At 42.9% G+C, this 22,006-nt stretch overlaps 1 pseudogene; it reads right to left on the bottom strand.

Moving 5' to 3' along the window:
• Positions 1 to 11,759: 11,759 nt before the first annotated feature.
• Positions 11,760 to 11,903, bottom strand: LOC114583747 (U1 spliceosomal RNA; annotated as a pseudogene).
• Positions 11,904 to 22,006: the final 10,103 nt, after the last annotated feature.

Raw genomic sequence — 22,006 nt, 5'->3', positions numbered from 1 at the left:
GGGGCATGGTGCTGGAATAAGGGACTGTCCCTTCAAATAAGGGACACTTGACAGCTATGCTGGTCACTTTCCACAGTGGGCAGTATTGTGACCAGGTCTCAGGCCACACCAAGTGATCCAACAAATGGCAGGTCGGATCGTCCTGCTGCCAGCTATTTGGCCAATACTGGCAGACTTTGTTCAGGTGTTCCCCTGGCGGGCCCAACCAACCAATAGGGACGCTTGGGTCTGCTTCCAGGGGTAATTAAATTGTAGCCTGCCCAGCGCTCCTTCCTCAGCCTTTTGGCTATAAAGGACACATAAAGATTTCAAAGCAAGAGAAAGCAAGGAAGAAACCCCTTCCCTTTTGCAGAGAACAGTTCTCAGATGTCAACATTCCCACAGTCTGTAGACACACATAATTTCCTAATGGAGAAGAGACCACACCTTCAGAACTGGATTATTGAATATTACTTTATTTGATATAAGTCGTTCCATTTTGAACTTACATTTTATTATGACTTTTTGTATTGAATAATAATAATAATAATAATAATAATAATAATAATAATAATAATAATGCAGTGCGTGTCTTGGGGTGGCTGCGATGGTACTCCCCTCCCTGATGGTGCCGGGGGCGGTACACTCCCCCGCCCCCTGTTCCTCCGCCAGTGCCAGCTCTTGATGGGGTTATCCTCCCTTTGTCATGGGGTGTTAGGGGAGGGGTAATACCTCCACTGAGCCTCTCGGGCTTGTCGATCAAAAGGTCAGCGGTTTGAATCCCCACGATGGGGTGACCTCCCATTGCCCTTTCCCAGCTCCTGCCAACCTAGCAGTTCGAAAGCACGCCAGTGCAAGTAGATAAATAGGTACCGCTCCAGCAGGAAGGTAAACGGCATTTCCATGATTTGCTCTGGTGTCACCAGAAGCGGCTTAGTCATGCTGGTCACATGACCCAGAAAAACTGTCCACAGAGTGGACAAACGCCGGCTCCCTCGGCCTGTAAAGCAAGATGAGTGCCGCAACCCCAGAGTCATTCATGACTGGACTTAACTGTCATAATAATAATAATAATAATAATAATAATAATAATAATAATAATAATAATAATAATAATAAATTATTTGTACCCTGCCCATCTGGCTGGGTTTCCACAGCCACTTCCCAGCCATTGACCCCAGTAAAGGGGTCCCTTTACTTTTAATACCTCCGGGGGTGGGTGACAAATTGTTCTCTGCCAGTGGTGTGTGAGATAGGTATTTGTTTTCCCTGCTCCCCCCCCCCCAGTCTGCACTGAACTTGCAAGTCTTGCTTAGGGATGAGGCTGTGCTGCTTTTAACATTCTGCAAGGCTGGCAGATAACGCAGAGACAAAGAAAGGAGATGCATAACTACATCTAAATCTTCTAATCGGTAGCTGTCATGCTTATAGGGTGGGCCATTTGACCACCATTATTTAATAACTCCACACTTCCATAAAGATTGGTAAGAAACCAGGTATATACTCTCCAATGTTTACAGCTGCCTCTTAGCTGATATCAGCTTCCTGTTTCCTCCCCAGCTGATCCTTCCTGTTTCCTCTCCAGCAGCTTTGTGACAGCTGATGTCTCACGAGACTGGGCAACATGCCTTCATTGCCTGGCAACTGGCATTCCTCTGATATCCCTCGCAATTGGCAGCCCTGTGCTTCCATTGTCTCGATGACAAGCCAATTGGCTCCTGCTGCCCTGGCTCTCTTTGCTCCCCCCCCCACCAGCTCAGCTGCAAGGCCATCCCCTACTACGCAGGCATTAAGCAGACCTCCCAGGCTCTGAGAATTGTCTTTCCAGCTGTTGCTGGAGCAAAAGAAGATCTTTCTTGACGAGTCAAATGTGGCCGCTTCAAAAGAACACTTAATTTTAGAGCCTCACTTAACAGTACATTTCCATATGCATTTATTTTGTATCATTGTAATTAGTGATTGGTACACGCCATAAAAGCAGAGACATCACCTTGCCACAAAGGTCCATATAGTTAAAGCTATGGTTTTCCCAGTAGTGATGTATGGAAGTGAGAGCTGGACCATAAAGAAGGCTGATAGCCGAAGAATTGATGCTTTTGAATTATGGTGCTGGAGGAGACTCTTGAGAGTCCCAGGGACTGCAAGAAGATCAAACCTATCCATTCTGAAGGAAATCAGCCCTGAGCGCTCACTGGAAGGACAGATCCTGAAGCTGAGGCTCCAATACTTTGGGCCACCTCATGAGAAGAGAAGACTCCCTGGAAAAGACCCTGATGTTGGGAAAGATGGAGGGCACAAGGAGAAGGGGGTGACAGAGGATGAGATGGTTGGATAGTGTTCTCGAAGCTACCAGCATGAGTTTGACCAAACTGCGGGAGGCAGTGGAAGACAGGAGTGCCTGGTGTGCTCTGGTCCATGGGGTCACGAAGAGTTGGACACGACTAAATGACTAAACAACAAAGACGCCATAAAATAGGCTCAGGTTGGATTAAACCAAGCTATCCCCCCAATCAGAAAATAGCTGGGCTTCATCCAGGCCATTCTGCTCGATACCCCATTGTACTGACTGGGAAGTGAGGGGATCTAGAATTGAGCCAACCTAGGGAAGGACTAACCACTCCAATTGTGAGATTTGGGTTTTCAGTGCCTAATCTCCCAACCAAGAGCAGGAGGTATTAGACTTGTTGGCTGCAAGGAGCATCTCACAAGATTGAATCCCAACTCCTCTCCCACAAACCCCTTCCAATCAGGCAGCCCATTCCCAAAGCCCCATTGCCACAGCACCCAGGCCTTCCTCCAGCAGTGGCAAAGTCTCCATGGAAGACTCCGCGTTAAGCCTGGGCTATTTGTTGGCTATGGCTCCTCACTCACTTCTCCTTGACTGTGGTTGGTTGCTGTGGCAATCTGACCTTGGAAACCAGCCACAAAATGGCCTTGGGGAGGAGGAATTGAGAGTAAATCCTGCAGAGCACTCCACAGGTTTGAATCCTCTGCTCAGCTAATGAGTGAAGGGTTTGATACTCCCTTTTGAGAAAACCTCTGCATTCTTCCATTTGGCATCCTCCCCCTGACAGCCACATGTCATTGTGGGCTACTTGACCTGGGGTGATCCAGGGTTGTCACCACCCAACTTGGCCAAAGCTCCTCAGGATTTAGCTGAACATAGAGCACAGCCGCAATGGGATCTGATTCAGATGCCTCTCTCACCTCTACAAGTCCCTTCCCCAATTACCCACAAACAATAATCCAGCCTCCCACTTTTCTGTCTGAGACTCTGAGAAGTGACAGAAAGGAGGAAAGTCTCCCTCTGTCTTCTGGTGTGCTCTGTAATAAAGCACTAAATGCAATTGGCCTTGGAAAAGGTAGTGTTCCCAGTGACTACTATGGATGTCAAGGGAGAAAGACTTAGGGTATTGTTGGTTGGTAATTGGAAGTAAAGATGGGGGAGATACTCAGTTCACATTTAAAGGCACACTTTCAGAAACCCAAGCATTATTCAAAGTTTAGACTTATCCAAGTTTTGCATTGCAATTCTCCAGATAAGCAACGTGTACAAAAAATGCATATATTGGGTAAAGTGTTCCTACAAATATCAGTGAAAATGCCATACGAAACTGCATTGTATCAGGACAATTGCTTTGCCAAAATGTGTATATAAGGAAAATTACATACAAAAATATTAGGAGAAATTCACACTAAATGCTGATGAATATTTATGAGGGAGGGTGAGAAAAGGGTGGGATTTTATTCAGCTCAGATATAAATTTTAAGGCAGAGAAGAACTCAAGAGCCCTTTTCAGCTTGAAGTCAGTGGAAGTCTGTGAGATTTCATCAGAGGTTCACATAGGTTATGTTTACGTTTGAGGTGTGGCAGTAGCCATGATACCACCTATCTATCTATATTTACACACACACATGCTTTGTGGGGGGGGGGTTGTTTTGTTTTTTCTCTGCTACCAAAAGTGTGGCTGCAGTGAAATTGCTGCTGCCATTTTCTTTCCCTGCAAATGTCCTGGATATAGCATTGTTCTGGGGAGAATTATGGCAACAGCCACAAATAATGTTGGCTGCCAGATAGAAACAGTCCGTGCAGGATTACCACCAATAGGAGTTAGGAAGCAGCAGTCTCTATTTTTTCTCCTCCTGTTAGTAGTAGCAGTATCCCTTTCTTGAGGTCAAGGTGAAGTGTTCCTTCTCATTTTAAAATAAATAAATTCATGTGTCACTTGATGCCAGACTTTTAGAAATATACTCTGGCAGGGCAAATCAAGGGAGGTGCCAACTGCTAGTTATTTTCAATAGCTCCCGAAGGAATAAGCCCTTTGGCCCATCAACAGGTTTCATCTAGGCGTGGAACGGCATGCCTTGAACAAGTACTTCACAGCTAATGTACACCATCTATTCTTCAGGATCCACGGGGAGACAAATACAATTCTAACTAATGCCACTCCGTGTAGTTTTCTGTGTCAAGTGATTAATTTTCTCCCCTTAGCTGTTGTTGAGGGAGCACAATTATGTTTAAATGGGAAAACAAAATGAACTGATTAGCTCAAAGCATCATGGTTCCCAAGTTGATTATTGGCTGTTCCCTTAAGCTTGTATTCCACAGAGGACAGAAAATGAAGATGAATCAGATTTTCCACGGGTAATTTGCCCATCCCCAAAGGACACAGTTCCTTCCTTAATTTTGCATCTTTAAAAGGTGATGAAACAGACCCAGTGGAAGGAAACCAGATGTGCTTTCTGGTGAAGCACAAAGGCATGAACAAGATCCAGAGAGCCACTCTGGCTACGTCCCATGACTTGGACAAGCCAAGTTGGATGTGCTGACTTCTCTCTCTCTCTCTCTCTCTCTCTCTCTCTCTCTCTCTCTCTCTCCAGTAATGTCTTATCACACTTTACGGTCCTTGCACAACTGAATGCCCCTCTGTACTCAAAGGGTTATTTTACACAGTCAGCTAGCCTGCCAGGTAACAGCGCTGATATGATTGTTTTCCAATACAGCTGCAACTCTAGAAGCTGCTGTGTGTGCTAAGCACTTTGTGTTGAATAAAGCAGAGCATTCAGTCTGAATCGGTAGAGACTAGATTTAAGTTTCCCACTTCAGTGAAAACTAGATCTCCTTCTACACATGGAGCAAAAGCTGGGTCTAGTCTTTCATGGCCTCTGAGGCAAAATTGGAGGATTGTCATTCCCTGTGCTATAGACTTATTTGGCGTGTTTTGCTGCTGCAGTCTCTTATGCAAACTGCTACACATTATGACTTTGGAAAGGGGTCATATGGGTGTCTGCCTTCTTTTCCTAAAACCAGTGATGGATTAGCACCCAAGCCCCAGGCCTTTGCATTCATCCTATCTGAATTTATTTATATTAAGTATAATTGATTCAATTCACACTGAAATGAAATGTATGCATATTAATGAAGGTTTGAAATGGAAAATGGCTAAATGTGAGTTGCTAACATTGGCGTTTTCCCAATTTTGTTTTCCAAAGGACTATAGGCTCCTTAATGGGTTAATGATTAAGTATCTGATTGTTTTTCTCTGGTAGCTAACACATGGGTGTTGTAATCTTAGATCATGTAATGAAAGTATTGAGTTGCAAATCTCCATTCTGAAGGGAGTAGCCTCTTTCAGTTCCTCTGAAGTGACAGCAAGAAGAAGGCAACAGATAATGGCTCCCTAAGAGCTGTAATAACCTGGGGCTAGAGGCAGGCTAAAGCAGGCTGGAGAGTCAGTTTGGATATTTTGAGTTATCTTTTATTTCTAAGTCGCTCAGCCTGTCCTGGAAAGCACAAGATACTGTATGGATATTTTGGGATGCATTGTTGATGCTTATGTTCTGTATTTTGAAGACTTCTGCTGGTAAAATATTTTTATGGGCCTGGACAATGAGTCAGTTCATATGCTGTGCAGTATTAATATCTGCAAATTTATTCATTTTCTGATATTTTCCCCATTATTTTCAATTTTATTTTACATTGTTACATTCAGTTACATATTTAGACATTCTTAACAGTACATTCCAAATTGTAACTGTTTTCAGTACTCGTGTGTGTGTGTGTGTGTGTGTGTGTGTTTTCCTTATTCCTACCATTGTGACTTCCCTCCACTGCCTTACGTCTTCTTTTATTTTTATTACTTTTTGTTATGTGTTGTGAATGTTGTTTATTTTTTCCACATAAGCCGCCTTCCCATATTTTAACTTTACAAAACATTTCCTAAAATTTATATACTGCTTGATCATAGAAAAACCTCAAAGTGGTGAATTTGATGAATGTGGCTTTTGCAAGGACTTCTTCGTGTTCTAATGCTGAGCAGTTTGGGGGGGGGGGTAGATGTGGAAGATGTCTGGAATGGAGATTCCCAAGTTCAAAAGGTTGTTGGTTTCTTAAAAGCGCTGACTTAACCCCATAGTCTTTAGTTAGATTGATACTTAAGCACCTGTAATGGTTGTTGTTGTTTATTCGTTTAGTCATGTCCGACTCTTCGTGACCCCATGGACCAGAGCATGACAGGCACTCCTGTCTTCCACTGTCTCCTGCAGTTTGGTCAAACTCATGCTGGTAGCTTCGAGAACACTATCCAACCATCTCATCCTCTGTCGTCCCCTTCTCCTTGTGCCCTTCATCTTTCCCAACATCAGGGTCTTTTCCAGGGAGTCTTCTCTTCTCATGAGGTGGCCAAAGTATTAGAGCCTTGGCTTCAGGATCTGTCCTTCCAGGGAACACTCAGGGCTGATTTCCTTCAGAATGGATAGCTTTGATCTTCTTGCAGTCCATGGGACTCTCAAGTGTCTCCTCTAGCACCATAATTCAAAAGCATCAATTCTTCAGCAATTCTTCTTTCTGGTCCAGCTCTCACTTCCATACATCACTACTGGGAAAACCATAGCTTTAACTGTACGGACCTTTGTCAGCAAGGTGATGTCTCTGCTTTTTAAGACGCTGTCTTAAAAAAGAATGGTATTTTCTCCTATTATCCCCTGCATCTCCTTGGCCTATCCCTCCCTTCCCTTGATCTATTGTCTCTTTCTCTCCCACAAATTTAAATTAAGAGCCTAGGCTTCTCAGAAGAGGGGACTGTGTTTGAGTTCTGCTACTTTGTCAAAGCCTTATGAAAGCCACCAGCCTGAGGTTGAGATGCAGCAATTTGCTAAATTTCATCCAGCCCCCAGGCATTTTTCAGGGACTCTTCTCCCCAAAGGTGAAGGACAGACATATTTGCTTCTGTACAACTTGGTGACTGGCACCAACTATGCAAATTAAAGAAAGCTGAAAATCTTTTAATTTCCATTTATAAGTGGACTCTCCAAATTTGTGTAAGCAGAGTGTTGCTTCAGGAAAGAACAACACCCGCCATTATCTTCCTTGGCATTACAATATTTTATGTATACTGATGTTTTTAATTATGATAGATAGATAAATAGATAGGTTGATAGATACACACACACACACACACCCCGGTGGGGTTTTTGCATTTTAAATGTTGTAAGCTGCCTTGTTATGTTTTATGAAATGAGAATGATAAATAGTCAAATAAATAAATAAATCATTGCTCTTTCATAGGAAAACGTTTCCTCACTCCTGGAGGGGGAAAAAGTGTTATTCCTTTAAGAATGAAATGGATGAAACCAGAAGAAGCTGTGATTTGCTCTAGCAAATTTTAACACTTTAGTCAGTTGTACAGGAAACATTTGCTTATGAAATAAAATCATGTGTTGTGCACATATTTTAGAAGGGATATGTAAAATAGAAAGAGCATCTCCTGAACAGGTGATCATAGAAAAAACCACAATTCTTGAGAGTGATGAGAATTACATAGTTTCATTCCTTTCTGTCACCAACACTTTCTTGTGTGTCTGGTCCCTGGAGCCACTGCGGCTATTGTGGCTATTATTTATTAGCAGAAAAAAATGCATTAAAATGCTATTTTCACACCTCTATTTGCTTCCTTACCAATGACACGTCATGTAACCCCCCTGAGAAACAGAGCCACAAAAGTCCTGTTTTCTGAAGTAAAATAATTTTGAGAGTGTATATTTCAAATCCTTGTTCCTTCATATAAACAAACTATGGCAGAGCTTGAACCTTCACTTTCCACAGAATGGATTAAACAAGGAAAGGGAAGGGGAGGTTTCCCAGGAAGCACGGTGCTGCTGCTACTTCCTAGTATGGTGGTCATTTTTGTGAGTATCTAAAAGTTCCAGTTTGGTACTTTTTCAGCACTTATTGAAAACTAATTCAGGGTGTTTTAATCCATTTTGACCCCCTAGCCTCTCCATCTTCTTGACACCATATTACTTTTTTTGGGGGGGGGGTCTCACTTTCTTTAGCTTTGCATGTCTTCATGGCTGTGTCAACTGACAAACCATGTGATTTGGTTGATACCATGAAAGTGTTGGGATGCGGGTGGCTCTGTGGGTTAAACCACAGAGCCTAGGGATTGCTGATCAGAAGGTCGGTGGTTCGAATCCATGACGAGGTGAGCTCCCGTTGCTCAGTCCCAGCTCCTGCCAACTTAGCAGTTTGAAAGCACGTCAAAGTGCAAGTAGATAAATAGGTACCACTCCGGCGGGAAGGTAAACGGTGCTTCTGTGCACTCCTTTGGTTCACCAGAAGCAGCTTAGTCATGCTGGCCACATGACCCGTAAGCTATATGTCAGCTCCCTCAGCCAATAAAGCGAGATGAGCGCCGCAACCCCAGAATTGGCCATGACTGGACCTAATGGTCAGAGGTCCCTTTACCTTTATGAAAGTGTTATGATGTGATAAAGCCATTAATGTACATCAGGGATGTCCAACAGGTCGACCGCGATTGACAGGTTGGCCCTGGTTGTTATAAGTCAATCGCGGGCTTTTTTTCACCCATTGGGGGGGGGGGAGGAGCATTCGGCCCCACCCACTCCCTCTTTCTTTTATCCGTGCATGATTTCAAGAATTGAATATGGAGTTTACGCTGGCGGGATGACATATTGTTTATCGTTTTTTGTCGCAGGACCCCCCCCCAAAAAAAAACCCAGCATAAGTATTTACTGTTCCCCCCCTAAGAGAAGCTCCACAATTTTGTCCTGCACCCTGCCACCCCCACAAAATGGGTAGATCACTGCCAGTTTTTTATTCTGTGAGTAGATAGCAGCCTCTTGGGAGTTAGATGTCCCCGATGTACATGAATATAGCCACCTTTTCCAAATGCCATGCCTGGTGAATTTTGAGGGAAGCCATGAGTTTTCATAAGACTTGGAAAATTCATCATATTTATTAACTCTGCAACCTTTCAAAATCTTAACATCATTAAAACATAAAGAGAGAGAGAGAGAGAGAGAGAGAGAGAGAGAGAGAGAGAGAGAGAGAAGCTGTAGTGAAAAGAAAGAACAACCAGGAGGTTGTATTTCTTCCAAGCTCCCAATAAATCTGGCCTTTTCAGAAATGACATCCCTCTTAACAACCTTGATGGCTTAGTAATTTAACTCTCAAAAGTTTAGAAAGAGTTGTGGGCATCAATAAATACCAAAGTTATGTAGAAACATCTATCTACCGGTATTAAGGAGAAGATTGAGAAGTGCATCTAAACTAGAACCAGTAGTGTCAAGCTTTAAAATGTTGCACACAAATTTTCAGAATACCCAAGGATGTCAAATTTCTCTTTAGTTTTCCTTAATGGGGGATCTCTTCCATCCTCCGAGGTTCATAATGCTCCAATAAATGTTTCTTGTCAACATTTAGAAAATGTTTAGATGGCTGTGCTGTTGGAAGAATGTCTGTCCAATGTCTTGGTGGCCCCCAGGAGGTCTTCAGAAATATATTTCTCAATTAGGGATGGATGAATCTGTCAATTTCAATTTATCTCAGTTCCTCATTTTTCAAGTCTAGTTCAGCACATCACATTTCTGCATCAGTTTGCATCTTTTTTAAAAAAACAAACAAACAAACCACTAACATTTTCGCAAGCAAATTTCCATAACATAATGCATTTTGTATACTGTTTCCCCTACTTTATGCATTTTAATACATTAATATACATTTTTTGTTATACTTCCATGAGTGGAATGCTGTAGCATAAACTCTGTAGAAGGCTGACTTTTGAAGGATAGTGGTGTTTCATTTCGTTTTTTGTCGTTGTTGCAAATTGCAACTTAGATTGGTTCACATCAACATTTCTCATTCATCGCTAGCCTCAGTCGAGAGTGGGAAACGGGGGCTGAAGGTGGCAGGTGGGCACTGAGAGGAAGACCCAGGGGCTGGAAAGCAAGACCTTCCTAGGCAGACCAAACCATCCCCAGAGCACAGGGACAGCCTTCACCAGATGACCCAAATCATGGAACTTTGAAGTGTCAGGCATAGCCCTATTGGCTTTAGCCCAAACGTAGCAGAGTTTTCCTGCACAGCGAAGAAGCTAGTTCCGGCGGTAATGACTAGTCAGCTAGACTCAGAATAACTATTTACAGGATTTATTAAAAAGGAGAAAATAAAACCAGCAGAGTTTCTGCATACAAATAAAAGCAAAATAAATCCTTTCTCTCTCTCTCTCTCAAAACCATACACAGCACTTCTACTCCAACTCCTAATACACCTCACATCACACTGTGCTAGCAATCCCTAGATAACAGAGTTGAGTGCTGGTCGTTAACCAATCAGAGTAAGTAGTTTCTAGGTCAAGCAGACCTGGGCTTTCTGCCAAGAGTAAATTGACACTGCCTTGAGTTAATTGTGTGAAGCCAGAATCTGCAAGTTTCCCATGAGAATCAATTAACAGAAACTGAACACCAAATGTGCCTGGGTGAAAGTTATCACCCTAATTATGGCATACAGGTACAGTAGAAGCAGCACACCTTTATTCTTCCAACTTCCTTGTAGAACTTACCTAGACGTACTTGTATCAGTTGGAACAACCATGAAGGCAGCATGGATGATACCTGCATGGAGAAGGTTGAGTTAGATGCAGCTGAAAAGAAACGACATCATCATCATCATCATTATTATTATTATTATTATTATTATTATTAATTTGTATACTGCCCAATATACAAGTGCGGGTGGCGCTGTGGGTAAAACCTCAGCACCTAGGACTTGCCGATCGCATGGTCGGCGGTTTGAATCCCCGCAGCGGGGTGTGCTCCCGCCGTTCGGTCCCAGCGCCTGCCAACCTAGCAGTTCAAAAGCACCTCCGGGTGCAAGTAGATAAATAGGGACCGCTTACCAGCGGGAAGGTAAACAGCGTTCCGTGTGCTGTGCTGGCTCACCAGTTGCAGCTTGTCACGCTGGCCACGTGACCCGGAAGTGTCTGTGGACAGCGCTGGCTCCCAGCCTATAGAGTGAGATGAGCGGACAACCCTAGAGTCTGGCAAGACTGGCCCGTACGGGCAGGGGTACCTTTACCTTTATACTGCCCAATACCCATAGATCTCAGGATGGTTCACAACATGAAATTGCAATATATATATATAACACAAAATACAGTACAGTGGTACCTCTGGTTAAGAACTTAATTCGATCTGGAGGTCCATTCTTAACCTGAAACTGTTCTTAACTTGAGGTACCACTTTAGCTAATGGGGCCTCCTGCTGCCGCTGACAATTTCTGTTCTCATCCTAAAGCAAAGTTCTTAACCTGAGGTGGTACTATTTCTGGGTTAGTGGAGTCTGTAACCTGAAGTGGCTGTAACCCGAGGTACCACTGTACATAGTAAAAGCAAAAAATAAAGATAACTCAATAATCCCACCTTACACAACACATGTAAAAGGGCATTAGATGTCAATCAGCCAAAAGTCTGGCTAAAGAAGAAGGTTTTCACCACAAATTATGCGGTCGAGTTTTCCGCATTTGGAGAAATTGCAGGGGTCAGCACACCCACAGTGCAAGGGATGAGCCTCGCAATGGGAAAACCGCCTTCTTAATCAAGGAGTCTCCCCTGCCAGGTAAGTATATAGCCTGTATATTGCTGTACTCAGATTCTTAAGGATCAGGCTTGGGTGGAAGTGTCCAATTGACCAAACCATTGTTTCAGATTCAGCATGCAAAGAAGCAGGAAGTTGGCAACCTTTATTTTGGAGGACTTCCTATTACCTTCCAGCCTTGCAGAAATAAAGCTTCACCCAGTTCCAGCTTGCCTTGAATATTTGCTTCAAACCCTCGGAGGTTCTGAAAGATCCCTGAATTATCTTTTCAGAAAGCCAGCCTCTAATTATGTAGTCAGAATTATGCTATATTTCAACTGTTGTCAGGTGGCTGCCTGGCTGCTTTTTCAGCTGGCTTTGTTTTTATTATTATCTTTTAATTCTTTACAGCCATACACTTTGCCACACAGACAGTGCATCTCTTTAAAACGTCACTTGCTTAGCAATTATGTTTCGATGTTTTACATTCTCTTGAGATTGGGAAAAAAGTAGTTCTCTTTCTCTCTCTTTCTTTAAGCAGTCGAAAATTATATATCCCTCTTGATGACTGATGGATGGCTGAGGGTTGCCTCATAAAACAGCATTCCAGATATGACAATAATGCAAGTTCCACCAACATTTCAGGACTTTCGGAGCTGATTTGCAACCCATTTTGCACTGTATTCTTTTTTAAAAAAAAGAAGGAAACAGAAAAAGAAAGAAAATACATATTCTAGCCCCAGAACAGGAGCCCTACATATTTTCTGTTTATTGGCTACATTTGCTCTTTCCTTTCCCTTTTTCTATAGAGTTAGAATGCAGAAACATCATTTTTGGGAGGTCAGGGAGCAACCACTGTCCTTCAGATCAGGTTTACACACCGACAGAAGTCAAGTTCTTATTTAGATGCTAAATCATCATCTGGGCTGTTGTATGTCGGACTGTGGGTGAGAACTCCAATGTCTGAATGTTCATGCTCCTCACTATATCCCTACATATTTGGGCAGTTCATAAAAACTTTTTTTTTTAAAAAAATGCCTGCTCCAAAGGTCTTATCTTATCACACTAGGGATTATATAGCTATATCTGAAATTTCATGCATATCACTTAATATCTTGACTCTCCTCCACAAAAATAGCTGTTTACTTGGCTGTTTTCCTATGTCGTGAAGGCTGAAATGTCAATTCAGTGGAGCAGGGTCAAGATATTAGCTGATATGCATGGAATTTCAGATACAGTGGTACCTCAGGTTACAGATGCTTCAGGTTACAAACACTTCAGGTTACAGATTACGGTAACCCAGAAATAGTACCTTGGGTTAAGAACTTTGCTACAGGATGAGAACAGAAATCATGTGGCAGCGGTGTGGCGGCAGCAGGAGGCCCCATTAGCTAAAGTGGTACCTCAGGTTAAGAACAGTTTCAGGTTAAGAACGGACCTCCAGAATGAATTAAGTTCTTAACCTGAGGTACCACTGTATAGCTATATAATCCCCAGTGCAGTAAGATAAGATCTTTGGAGCAGGCATTTCTTTTTTAAAAAAATGTTTTTTATGAACCGCCCTACTACATATGCTAAATTAACATAAAAGGAAGAAGACTAACAGTGCAATTATATCCACAATTGCTTGGAGATATCCCCAACAAACACTGGGAACTGCTTTGAAGACCTCTTTGCAGATTCCCATTCTTTGCAGAGGGGGTGGATGGAATTTTGTTTGCACATTTCCTCTCATGTCTCTGTAGCAGAAAGAGCTAGAGACTTGACAGAAGAAGAAGAAGAAGAAGAAGAAGAAGAAGAAGAAGAAATAATGTGAAGTAACCCTGTTTCAGAATCTATCCTGTAGCACAATGGGTCAGTATGTCTGGCTGTTAACCAGAAGGTTGACCGTTCAGGTCCACCCAGGGATGTCTGTGGGCAGGTTTCCTACATTGCATGGGGTTGGACTAGATTAAAAGGTAAACGTAAAGGTACCCCTGCCCGTACGGGCCAGTCGTGTCCGACTCTGGGGTTGTGCGCCCATCTCACTTAAGAGGCCGGGGGCCAGCACTGTCCGAAGACACTTCCGGGTCACGTGGCCAGCGTGACAAGCTGCATCTGGTGAGCCAGCACAGCACACAGAAACGCCGTTTACCTTCCCGCTAGTAAGCGGTCCCTATTTATCTACTTGCACCCAGGGGTGCTTTCGAACTGCTAGGTTGGCAGGCACTGGGACTGAACGACGGGAGCGCACCCCGCTGCGGGGATTCGAACCGCCGACCTGACGATCGGCAAGTCCTAGGCGCTGAGGTTTTACCCACAGAGCCACCCGCGTCCCATGGACTAGATTACTACACTTCAACTCTATGCTTCTACAATCTCCAAGGCAGACAGGCACAGAGTCACACACACACTAGCTTGCAGCAGATCCTAGTGTGTTTGATTCTTTTCATAGAAGCCCATGGGATTTAGGTGCAAAGGCCTTTATGCATCCTGAACTCAGCAAGACATTGTTTTCCCTTTCAAGCTTTTTGTTTTGTTTTCAGTTTTGCTCACCATCGCAGCCTTAATGCCCTTTTAATGCATTTTGTTGCTGTGGAAGCCATTTAGAAGCGAGGTCATTAATCACTCTGTGTGTAATGCAATGTGCCCTGGTTTCATTAAAAGCGCCACTAAAACCCTGTTTAACTAGCTCACAGAGAATCTGGAAACAGATCTATTAATGTATAATTGTGTGTGCACATGTCAGCATGTATGTTCTTGTGCTGCTCATGGGCATGGCTTGGGAAAACCCGACCCAAATCACAGGACATTATTAAATGATTAACATATGAAATCAATTCAAAACATTCTTATTAATAGAGTAAGTTACCAGGGAAAGCTATCAGTCATAGTCTCTTCTGTTTTCTGCCCAGAAAACAATCATAAGAGCAATCAGTTTTACCACTTCTATGTAGCAATTTGGCTGGCAGCTACGGGCAGATGAAATGATGATGCAGCTATGAAAACAAAGAGCGCTAGTGAGTAACAAAGTAGTAAAAACTCAGAAAATGAAATGTGCCAAGATAGCTGGCTGAATCAGTAAGGGAATATTTCTACCCACAGTGAGCCCCAGAGCTGGGGGTTGAGTAGGTAATCTGTAAGCACATTTTCTCCACTTATTTGATTATTAAAAAAAAATATATTATTATTTTGATGTTTGCAGAATAACATTTAGAGTTAGGCAGTGATAATTTAGTGTTATTCTTAGACATGGGTCCCTGGTATGGGACATGGGTGGTGCTGTGGGTAAAAGCCTCAGTACCTAGGGCTTGCCGATCGAAAGGCCGGTGGTTCAAATCCCTGCGGCGGGGTGTGCTCCCGTTGTTCGGTCCCAGCGCCTGCCAACCTAGCAGTTCGAAAGCACCCCGGGGTGCAAGTAGATAAATAGGGACCACTTACTGGCGGGAAGGTAAACGGCGTTCCGTGTGCTGCGCTGGCTCGCCAGATGCAGCTTTGTCATGCTGGCCACGTGACCCGGAAAGTGTCTCCGGACAGCGCTGGCCCCCGGCCTCTTAATTGAGATGGGCGCACAACCCTAGAGTCTGTCAAGACTGGCCCGTATGGGCAGGGGTACCTTTACCTTTACTTAAGACGTGGGTAGGCAAACTAAGGCCCAGGGGCTGGATCCGGCCCAATCACCTTTTAAATCTGGCCCACCAACGGTCTAGGAATCAGTGTGTTTTTACATGAATAGAATGTGTCGTTTTATTTAAAATGCACCTCTGGGTTATTTGTGGGGCCTGCCTGGTGTTTCTACATGAGTAGAATGTGTGCTTTTATTTAAAATGCATCTCTGGGTTATTTGTGGGGCATAGGAATTCATTCTTTCCCCCCCCCCCTTCAAAATATAGTCCGCCCCCCCCCACAAGGTCTGAGGGACAGTGGACCGGCCCACAGCTGAAAAAGTTTGCTGACTCCTGTTCTAAGACATGCTGCACCAGCAAAGGAGGACTTAGAAAGAGCACTTATAGAGAGAGGGCTCAATACAATAGGACTGGACAACTGGTACCCTTTGGATTCAAAGTGGCACACAGGAATTTTGTATCTGATCTCTATCCTAAGGCAGTGCCACCCCTCATTCTGCACCTCACCTGCACACTCCAAGACACAGTCGATATTTCTCTCAACCTCCCCGGTTGCAGCAGAGGCTCTTATCTACCTCAGCTACTTTCTCTGATTTAGGCATGTGCAAGGTGCTATTTAACCCACCCTCCTGTCTGCCAGGCAGGCGGGCATGAACATAACCAAGACTCGCAGTTTTCCCTTTAAGTAGATCTTGCGTTTCTTCACATTTTGCCCTATGATTCAGGTGTGTAATGGGAGAAATCTGACAGAAGCTCCTCTCCATTAATGGTGGAGAGAAAGAGGTCAAGTGCCTTCTATCAGTGTCTTGGTTCATGCCAGGGGCAACGTCACTTTGGAGAAACAACCTTCATTTCTGAGGTAAAGTCTATTTTAACATGTGTAATGGGAATCAGACATATGTAGCTGAATATAAATGGTCTAACTGTACGTTAACTTGACTTTCTTCTGAGAGCTGTGGAGCTGTAAAGAATCAGCGGGAGGGTATCAACCAATCCATTTCACTGATATATTACATTGTGCCAAAACAAAGGTAGCTCTGGGAACAAGGTTTCTTTCTTTTATATAGAGGGACAGTGGGCTGAAAACTTATGAGACCTAATTGGTCAGTCAGTGGGTATTCTGCCGTATCCCATTGGATCAGAGATTTGACCTGATGAGGGTGTGTGTGTGGGGGGTGAATGATTGGCTGGAGAGAGGCCCTGTTTGGAGATTAAAAGGCAGATTTCAAGCCACAGTTGGTCAGAGTGGGATTTCGTCTGAGGATGTGTGATGGCTTAAGAAAGTCAGGTGAAGGAAGAGCTGGAGCCAAGCACAGGAAATACAGCAGAGGTAGAGAACCCTTAGCCCTCCAGATGTTTCTGAACTACAGCTCCCATGCTTCCTGGGGCTGATGGGACTTGTACTTCAACAACATCTGGTGGGCCAGAGGCGCCTCACTCTCAAGTCAGTTGAAGTCGCTGAGAACAATAGTCTTTGGCACCATATTCAAGACTGCCTCAGCCAGCTCAGGCAGGGAAGATATAAGCCACAGAGTGGGCAATATGCCTGCAACATCCCCAACCTGTCTCTCTAACCCAACAACGGATGGAGACCCTCCAGTCCAGCTCCTAATTGATGTAGTTTCTTGGTGGCAGAGAAGTCCCATGGATCGCAGAGACAATGCACACACATACATGGTCTCTGAGAGCCAGTGTGGTGTAGTGGATAAGAGTGGTAGACTCGTAATCTGGTGAACCAGGTTCACATCTTCACTCCTCCACATGCAGCTGCTGGGTGACCTTGGGCCAGTCACACTTCTCTGAAGTCTCTCAGCCTCACTCACCTCATAGAGTGTTTGTTGTGGGGGAGGAAGGAAAAGGAGAATGTTAGCCGCTTTGAGACTCCTTCGGGTAGTGATAAAGCGGGATATCAAATCCAAACTACTACTACTACTACTACTACTACTCTTCTTCTTCTTCTTCTTCTTCTTCTTCTTCTTCTTCTTCTTCTTCTTCTTCTTCTTCTTCTTCTCTTGGTCTTCCACAGTGCTGCACCGAGTACTTGGGTGGGCAGAGTAGAGTAAGATTAGGCTCACGTTACTCACCCACCCAGGTCTTGGTGGTCCATGCCAGGTTGGTCTCCTTATCCACAAGCAAGCTGTGGATGACTGAGGTCTTCTTATGAACCAATGTGACATTCAGTAGCAGCACTATCAAGTCAGGGGGATTAGCAATGGAAGAGGAACCTCCTCTGAATATTTGCCCCCCTCTATTTGGCCATGCCTCCCTCTGCCCCATATCATGGCAATAGGGCCACATTGTCCTCATTGGCAACCAATATACCACCAAGTTAAATCCTGCTACAAACCAGACTGCACACACACAGAGTACTTCCTCTTCCATTTCCTGAAAGAGGAAGTCAGCAAGATATGTCAGGGGTTTGTTGGGGGTTCCACACTTAGTGGAGCTTGTCTTTAAGCAGAGATATCAGGATAATTGAAATAATAATTCTTGGTTCCTTGAAACTAGGGCAGCGCATGACCTCACCTCCACTAGATCTTTGTCCTCTAGTGAAGATAATTTCTGTGATCTTTGTAGGGTTTCTGTAAAAATCACACCACTTACAAAGTGGTCAGAAGGTCTTTTTCAAAAAAAATTATGTTAAAAAATGCCAAGCTACTGTATTCAGTAGTTGGCTTCAAATTAGTTTAAGAATCTCTTGAGAATAGCACTGGGAACAGGGCTACATGATGGGGTACAGTGGTACCTCGGGTTAAGTACTTAATTCGTTCTGGAGGTCCGTTCTTAACGTGAAACTGTTCTTAACCTGAAGCACCACTTTAGCTAATGGGGCCTCCTGCTGCGCTGCAGGAGCATGATTTCTGTTCTCATCCTGAAGCAAAGTTCTTAACCCAAGGTACTATTTCTGGGTTAGCGGAGTCTGTAACCTGAAGCATATGTAACCCGAGGTACCACTGTAGTTTGGTTTCCAGTGAAGCTGTATGGGAAAAAAGATGGCTGCCCACATTCTATTAACTATTATTGATAGAAAATGTATGGGAAACTCAAGTTTGTTTGGAATTCCTCAGGGAATTATATCTCTATATAAAGTCTTCCTCCCTTTCTGTAGGAATAATTCCCAGTTATATTCTCATACACTTATCTATTCCAGTGCAGTTTAAGTGGATGGAAATTGTATTTCAAGGAACTCTGGCAAGGTGCAAATTAAATTACTGTGGGTTCTTTTTTAATTTACACCTTCTAGACAAAAGCATATTAAATGGAACTTCGGCTTCAGAAAGAGTGGGTGTAAACCTTAGGTTGCTGTTTACTCTGAGCCGCATTTCCATTTCATGTGTTCATTTATTTCAGCCTCTGAAGACTAAATAGTATCAAATTGCAAATAATGGTGTGATGGTAAAACATTTACCCAAACTTGTTCACAGCTCAGGTAAAATAGCATAAAGTACAAACTGAATCAATCAATCAAAAACAGCTGGCAGACACATTCAAAAAAATGCTGCTAACTCCTTGGCTTGGGCAAATTGCCATAACGATGGCTTAGCCTTATCCAGTAGCTTTCCATGATGTGAAAAGCCATATATAGCTTGGGACAAAGATGTTGTAAAGAAGTTTTTACTGCTTTATCACTTGTGGCTTGCTTTCCTAGGCTCCTTTGGGAAGTAGGGAAGGGTATAAATTTAATAGGTAGATGGATGAACATTCGTAAAACCTAAGCATCCCTACTTGAAACAATTTTTCTTTACTCCTGATATGAAAGAAGGGTAGAAGACTGATGGTGGCAAATTCACTTGCAGCTGTTTGTGGGGATTTCTGACTTCTTTATATTATAGGTAAAAGTGTCATCTTCCACAAACTTGTCCTTTAATAAAATACTCTCCCTCTTTTTATGCACGGCTTTAACTCCTCTGTTTTAACTTAGAGCAGGGATGAATGGTGTTTTCATGAAAACTTTTGCTCCCTTTGAAAACAGCCCCTACTTGGCAATTTAACATGTATGTACGCATGTTTGCTTTCCCTCCGCTCCACCTATACATTTGCAAACAAAAAGGTATGTCCCCAATAGTCTCACCTCACAAGGAAATGGAGTGGGCGACTGGAGAAAAGGCCTTTTCTGTGGTAGCCCCCTAGTTATAGAATGCTTGCCTTGGGGACGTTTTACCTGGCGCCAGGTAAAAGCGTTCTTCTATGACCAGGCCTTTGGTTGATTAAGCAGTTTATGTCCTTTAAAATGTGTTTGTGGGAGGAGGTCATTGTCTTTTTTTTAAAAAAAAATGATTATTTGTATTTTGTGTTTTCATTTTGTATTTTTAATAATAATCGTTATCTTTTTTGGTGTCGAGAAATAGTGCGTTTCTTTTCCTGGACATTTGAACAGCACTAGTGGCCTGGGATTTTGTGATTGTCTGGTGCTCAATTTCGTGTTGAATGCGGGGGTTGGGGGGGCAAGTATTTTATATTTTTAGACTATTTTTGGTGGGTGAACACTGCAATATGTTTCTATGGTGTTGTTCTTTTAATGGGCATTTATTATACATTGTACTTTCTGTATTTTTGCTTCTTTGTTCTGCAAATTACTTTGAGACTTCCCATTGGTTGTGAGAAGTACTGGTGTAATAAATGAACTAAACAGTCTGGAAACACAAAACAAGTAAACCTCACTTACTTCAGTGGAACTTACGCCCAGGTAATGAAATAAAGGATGACAGCCTTATTTCCTACCAACATCAGTGAAATTAGGAGCAAAAAAGCCAAGCGATTTCCTCTTTATGCATCCATTTTGTTGTTGGTGCCTTTTATTCTGCAAATGTGACTCTTGTCAGTTACATTAAAGGGAAAAAGAGTACTCAAGCCATTCTCTTTTCAGTCTCCCCTACCCACACCTGCTATTAGGAGATGTTCTAGAAAAAGGAAAGGAAAATGATCCAATTTCAATGATTTATTGCACAAGGGAATCCAGTTTACATGGGCAAAAGTGTTGTGATAATTTTATCCTTTCCAATAGCAGCATGTACATATGTTCAACCTGTAGATGTGGCAGTAAAAATGACAGTTGGTGATTGTTTTCTGAGTAAAGGACAATATAAAAACTTGGTTTCACTTTAATTGTGCTGTTCTGCAGCCCTCTTCATGCATGGTAAGGCGAGGCTGGCTCATTCTTCTTTGAAACTATAATTTCAAAACCCTAAAGAGTAAACTTGTTTGCATATGCCATTTTATTATCTTCTCCCCACAACCCCCACAATATGTTCACAGAGTGGCACATTCATTACACCAGAGAGAGTCTGTTTGGTATGCATTTTTGAAATATGCAGTATATTCTTGAAGCTGCATAAATGTCTCTAGCTGTTCTTTGTAATCAACTCTTTGCAGCGTTCCAGGAAGACATCCTTGCTGTTAGTTAGAATTTCTGCACATGTACTGCTTCTGAATACGATTTCACTAGTGAATGCCCACTGAAAGGTCGGTGGCCTTTCTCTCTCACTCTCTCTCTGTCTTACACACACACCTCTCAAAAGAAAAATGAAAAATGAACTGCATAATAAAAGAAGAAAACAAGTGTGGACACAAATATTCACATGCTAACTAATGCTTATGGATCAAAATATAGAAATAATTGCTGTAAATTAAATAGGAATTTAAATACAATATCTCTTGATGAGTGGGAAGATTGCCAGCAGGTGACCTGGGTGCCTGTAAGTAAAGCATTTAAACTTACTTGAGGTTTTGGTCTATTCACTCTGACAGGGGTAGAGGCTGGGGAGCACATTGTCAGTGCTTAATACTGGGATATTTAAAAGTATAACAACTTATATTTCCTGTGCTTTCAAAGTGATGCACGTATTCTGTTTTAAACTCTGCTGGGGGAATGGAGTACAGTGGTACCTTGGGTTACGCTTCAGGTTACTTATGCTTCAGGTTACAGACTCCGCTAACCCAGAAATATTACCTCGGGTTAAGAACCTTGCTTCAGGATGAGAACAGAAATTGTGAGGTGGCAGCGGGAGGCCCCATTAGCTAAAGTGGTGCTTCAGGTTAAGAACAGTTTCAGGTTAAGAACAGACGCCCAGAACAAATTAAGTTCTTAACCCAAGGTACCACTGTATTCTAGGGGGTGACTCAAGCCCCGCATGCTTTTTGAATTCATGCAGTCAGCCATTTTTATTTTACTGTTTCCCACACATGTGGGACTTCAGGACTAACTTGGTCTTCCCCAAGTTATTTCCCTACAATAAGAAGTTTCAGAATTTCATCTGGTAATTACAGGACAAGCATGGATCTGAAACAAAGCGGCATACACCCTCCAAAACTTTACATACTTCTGTAAAACAAGAAAATCTTTAATAAAAAGTAAAATGTATATATTAAAAGAAAAAAGAAAAAAGAGAAAGAAATGGAATGGAGTGAGAAATATGGAGGATTCTTGCCTGACAACTGGCGCTGGGGCACCTACCTTATCCTTTGGGACTGGAAATGCTTTTAGTTCCCTTAAACAGTTATAGTATTAATGGAATGAGTGCTTTTAAATTTATAAAACATCACTGTGG

Source organism: Podarcis muralis, chromosome 13, assembly GCF_964188315.1.
Source record: "Podarcis muralis chromosome 13, rPodMur119.hap1.1, whole genome shotgun sequence".
NCBI lineage: Eukaryota > Metazoa > Chordata > Lepidosauria > Squamata > Lacertidae > Podarcis > Podarcis muralis.
Note: the sequence above shows the minus strand (reverse complement) of the source record. Positions and strands in the feature narration are given on the sequence as shown.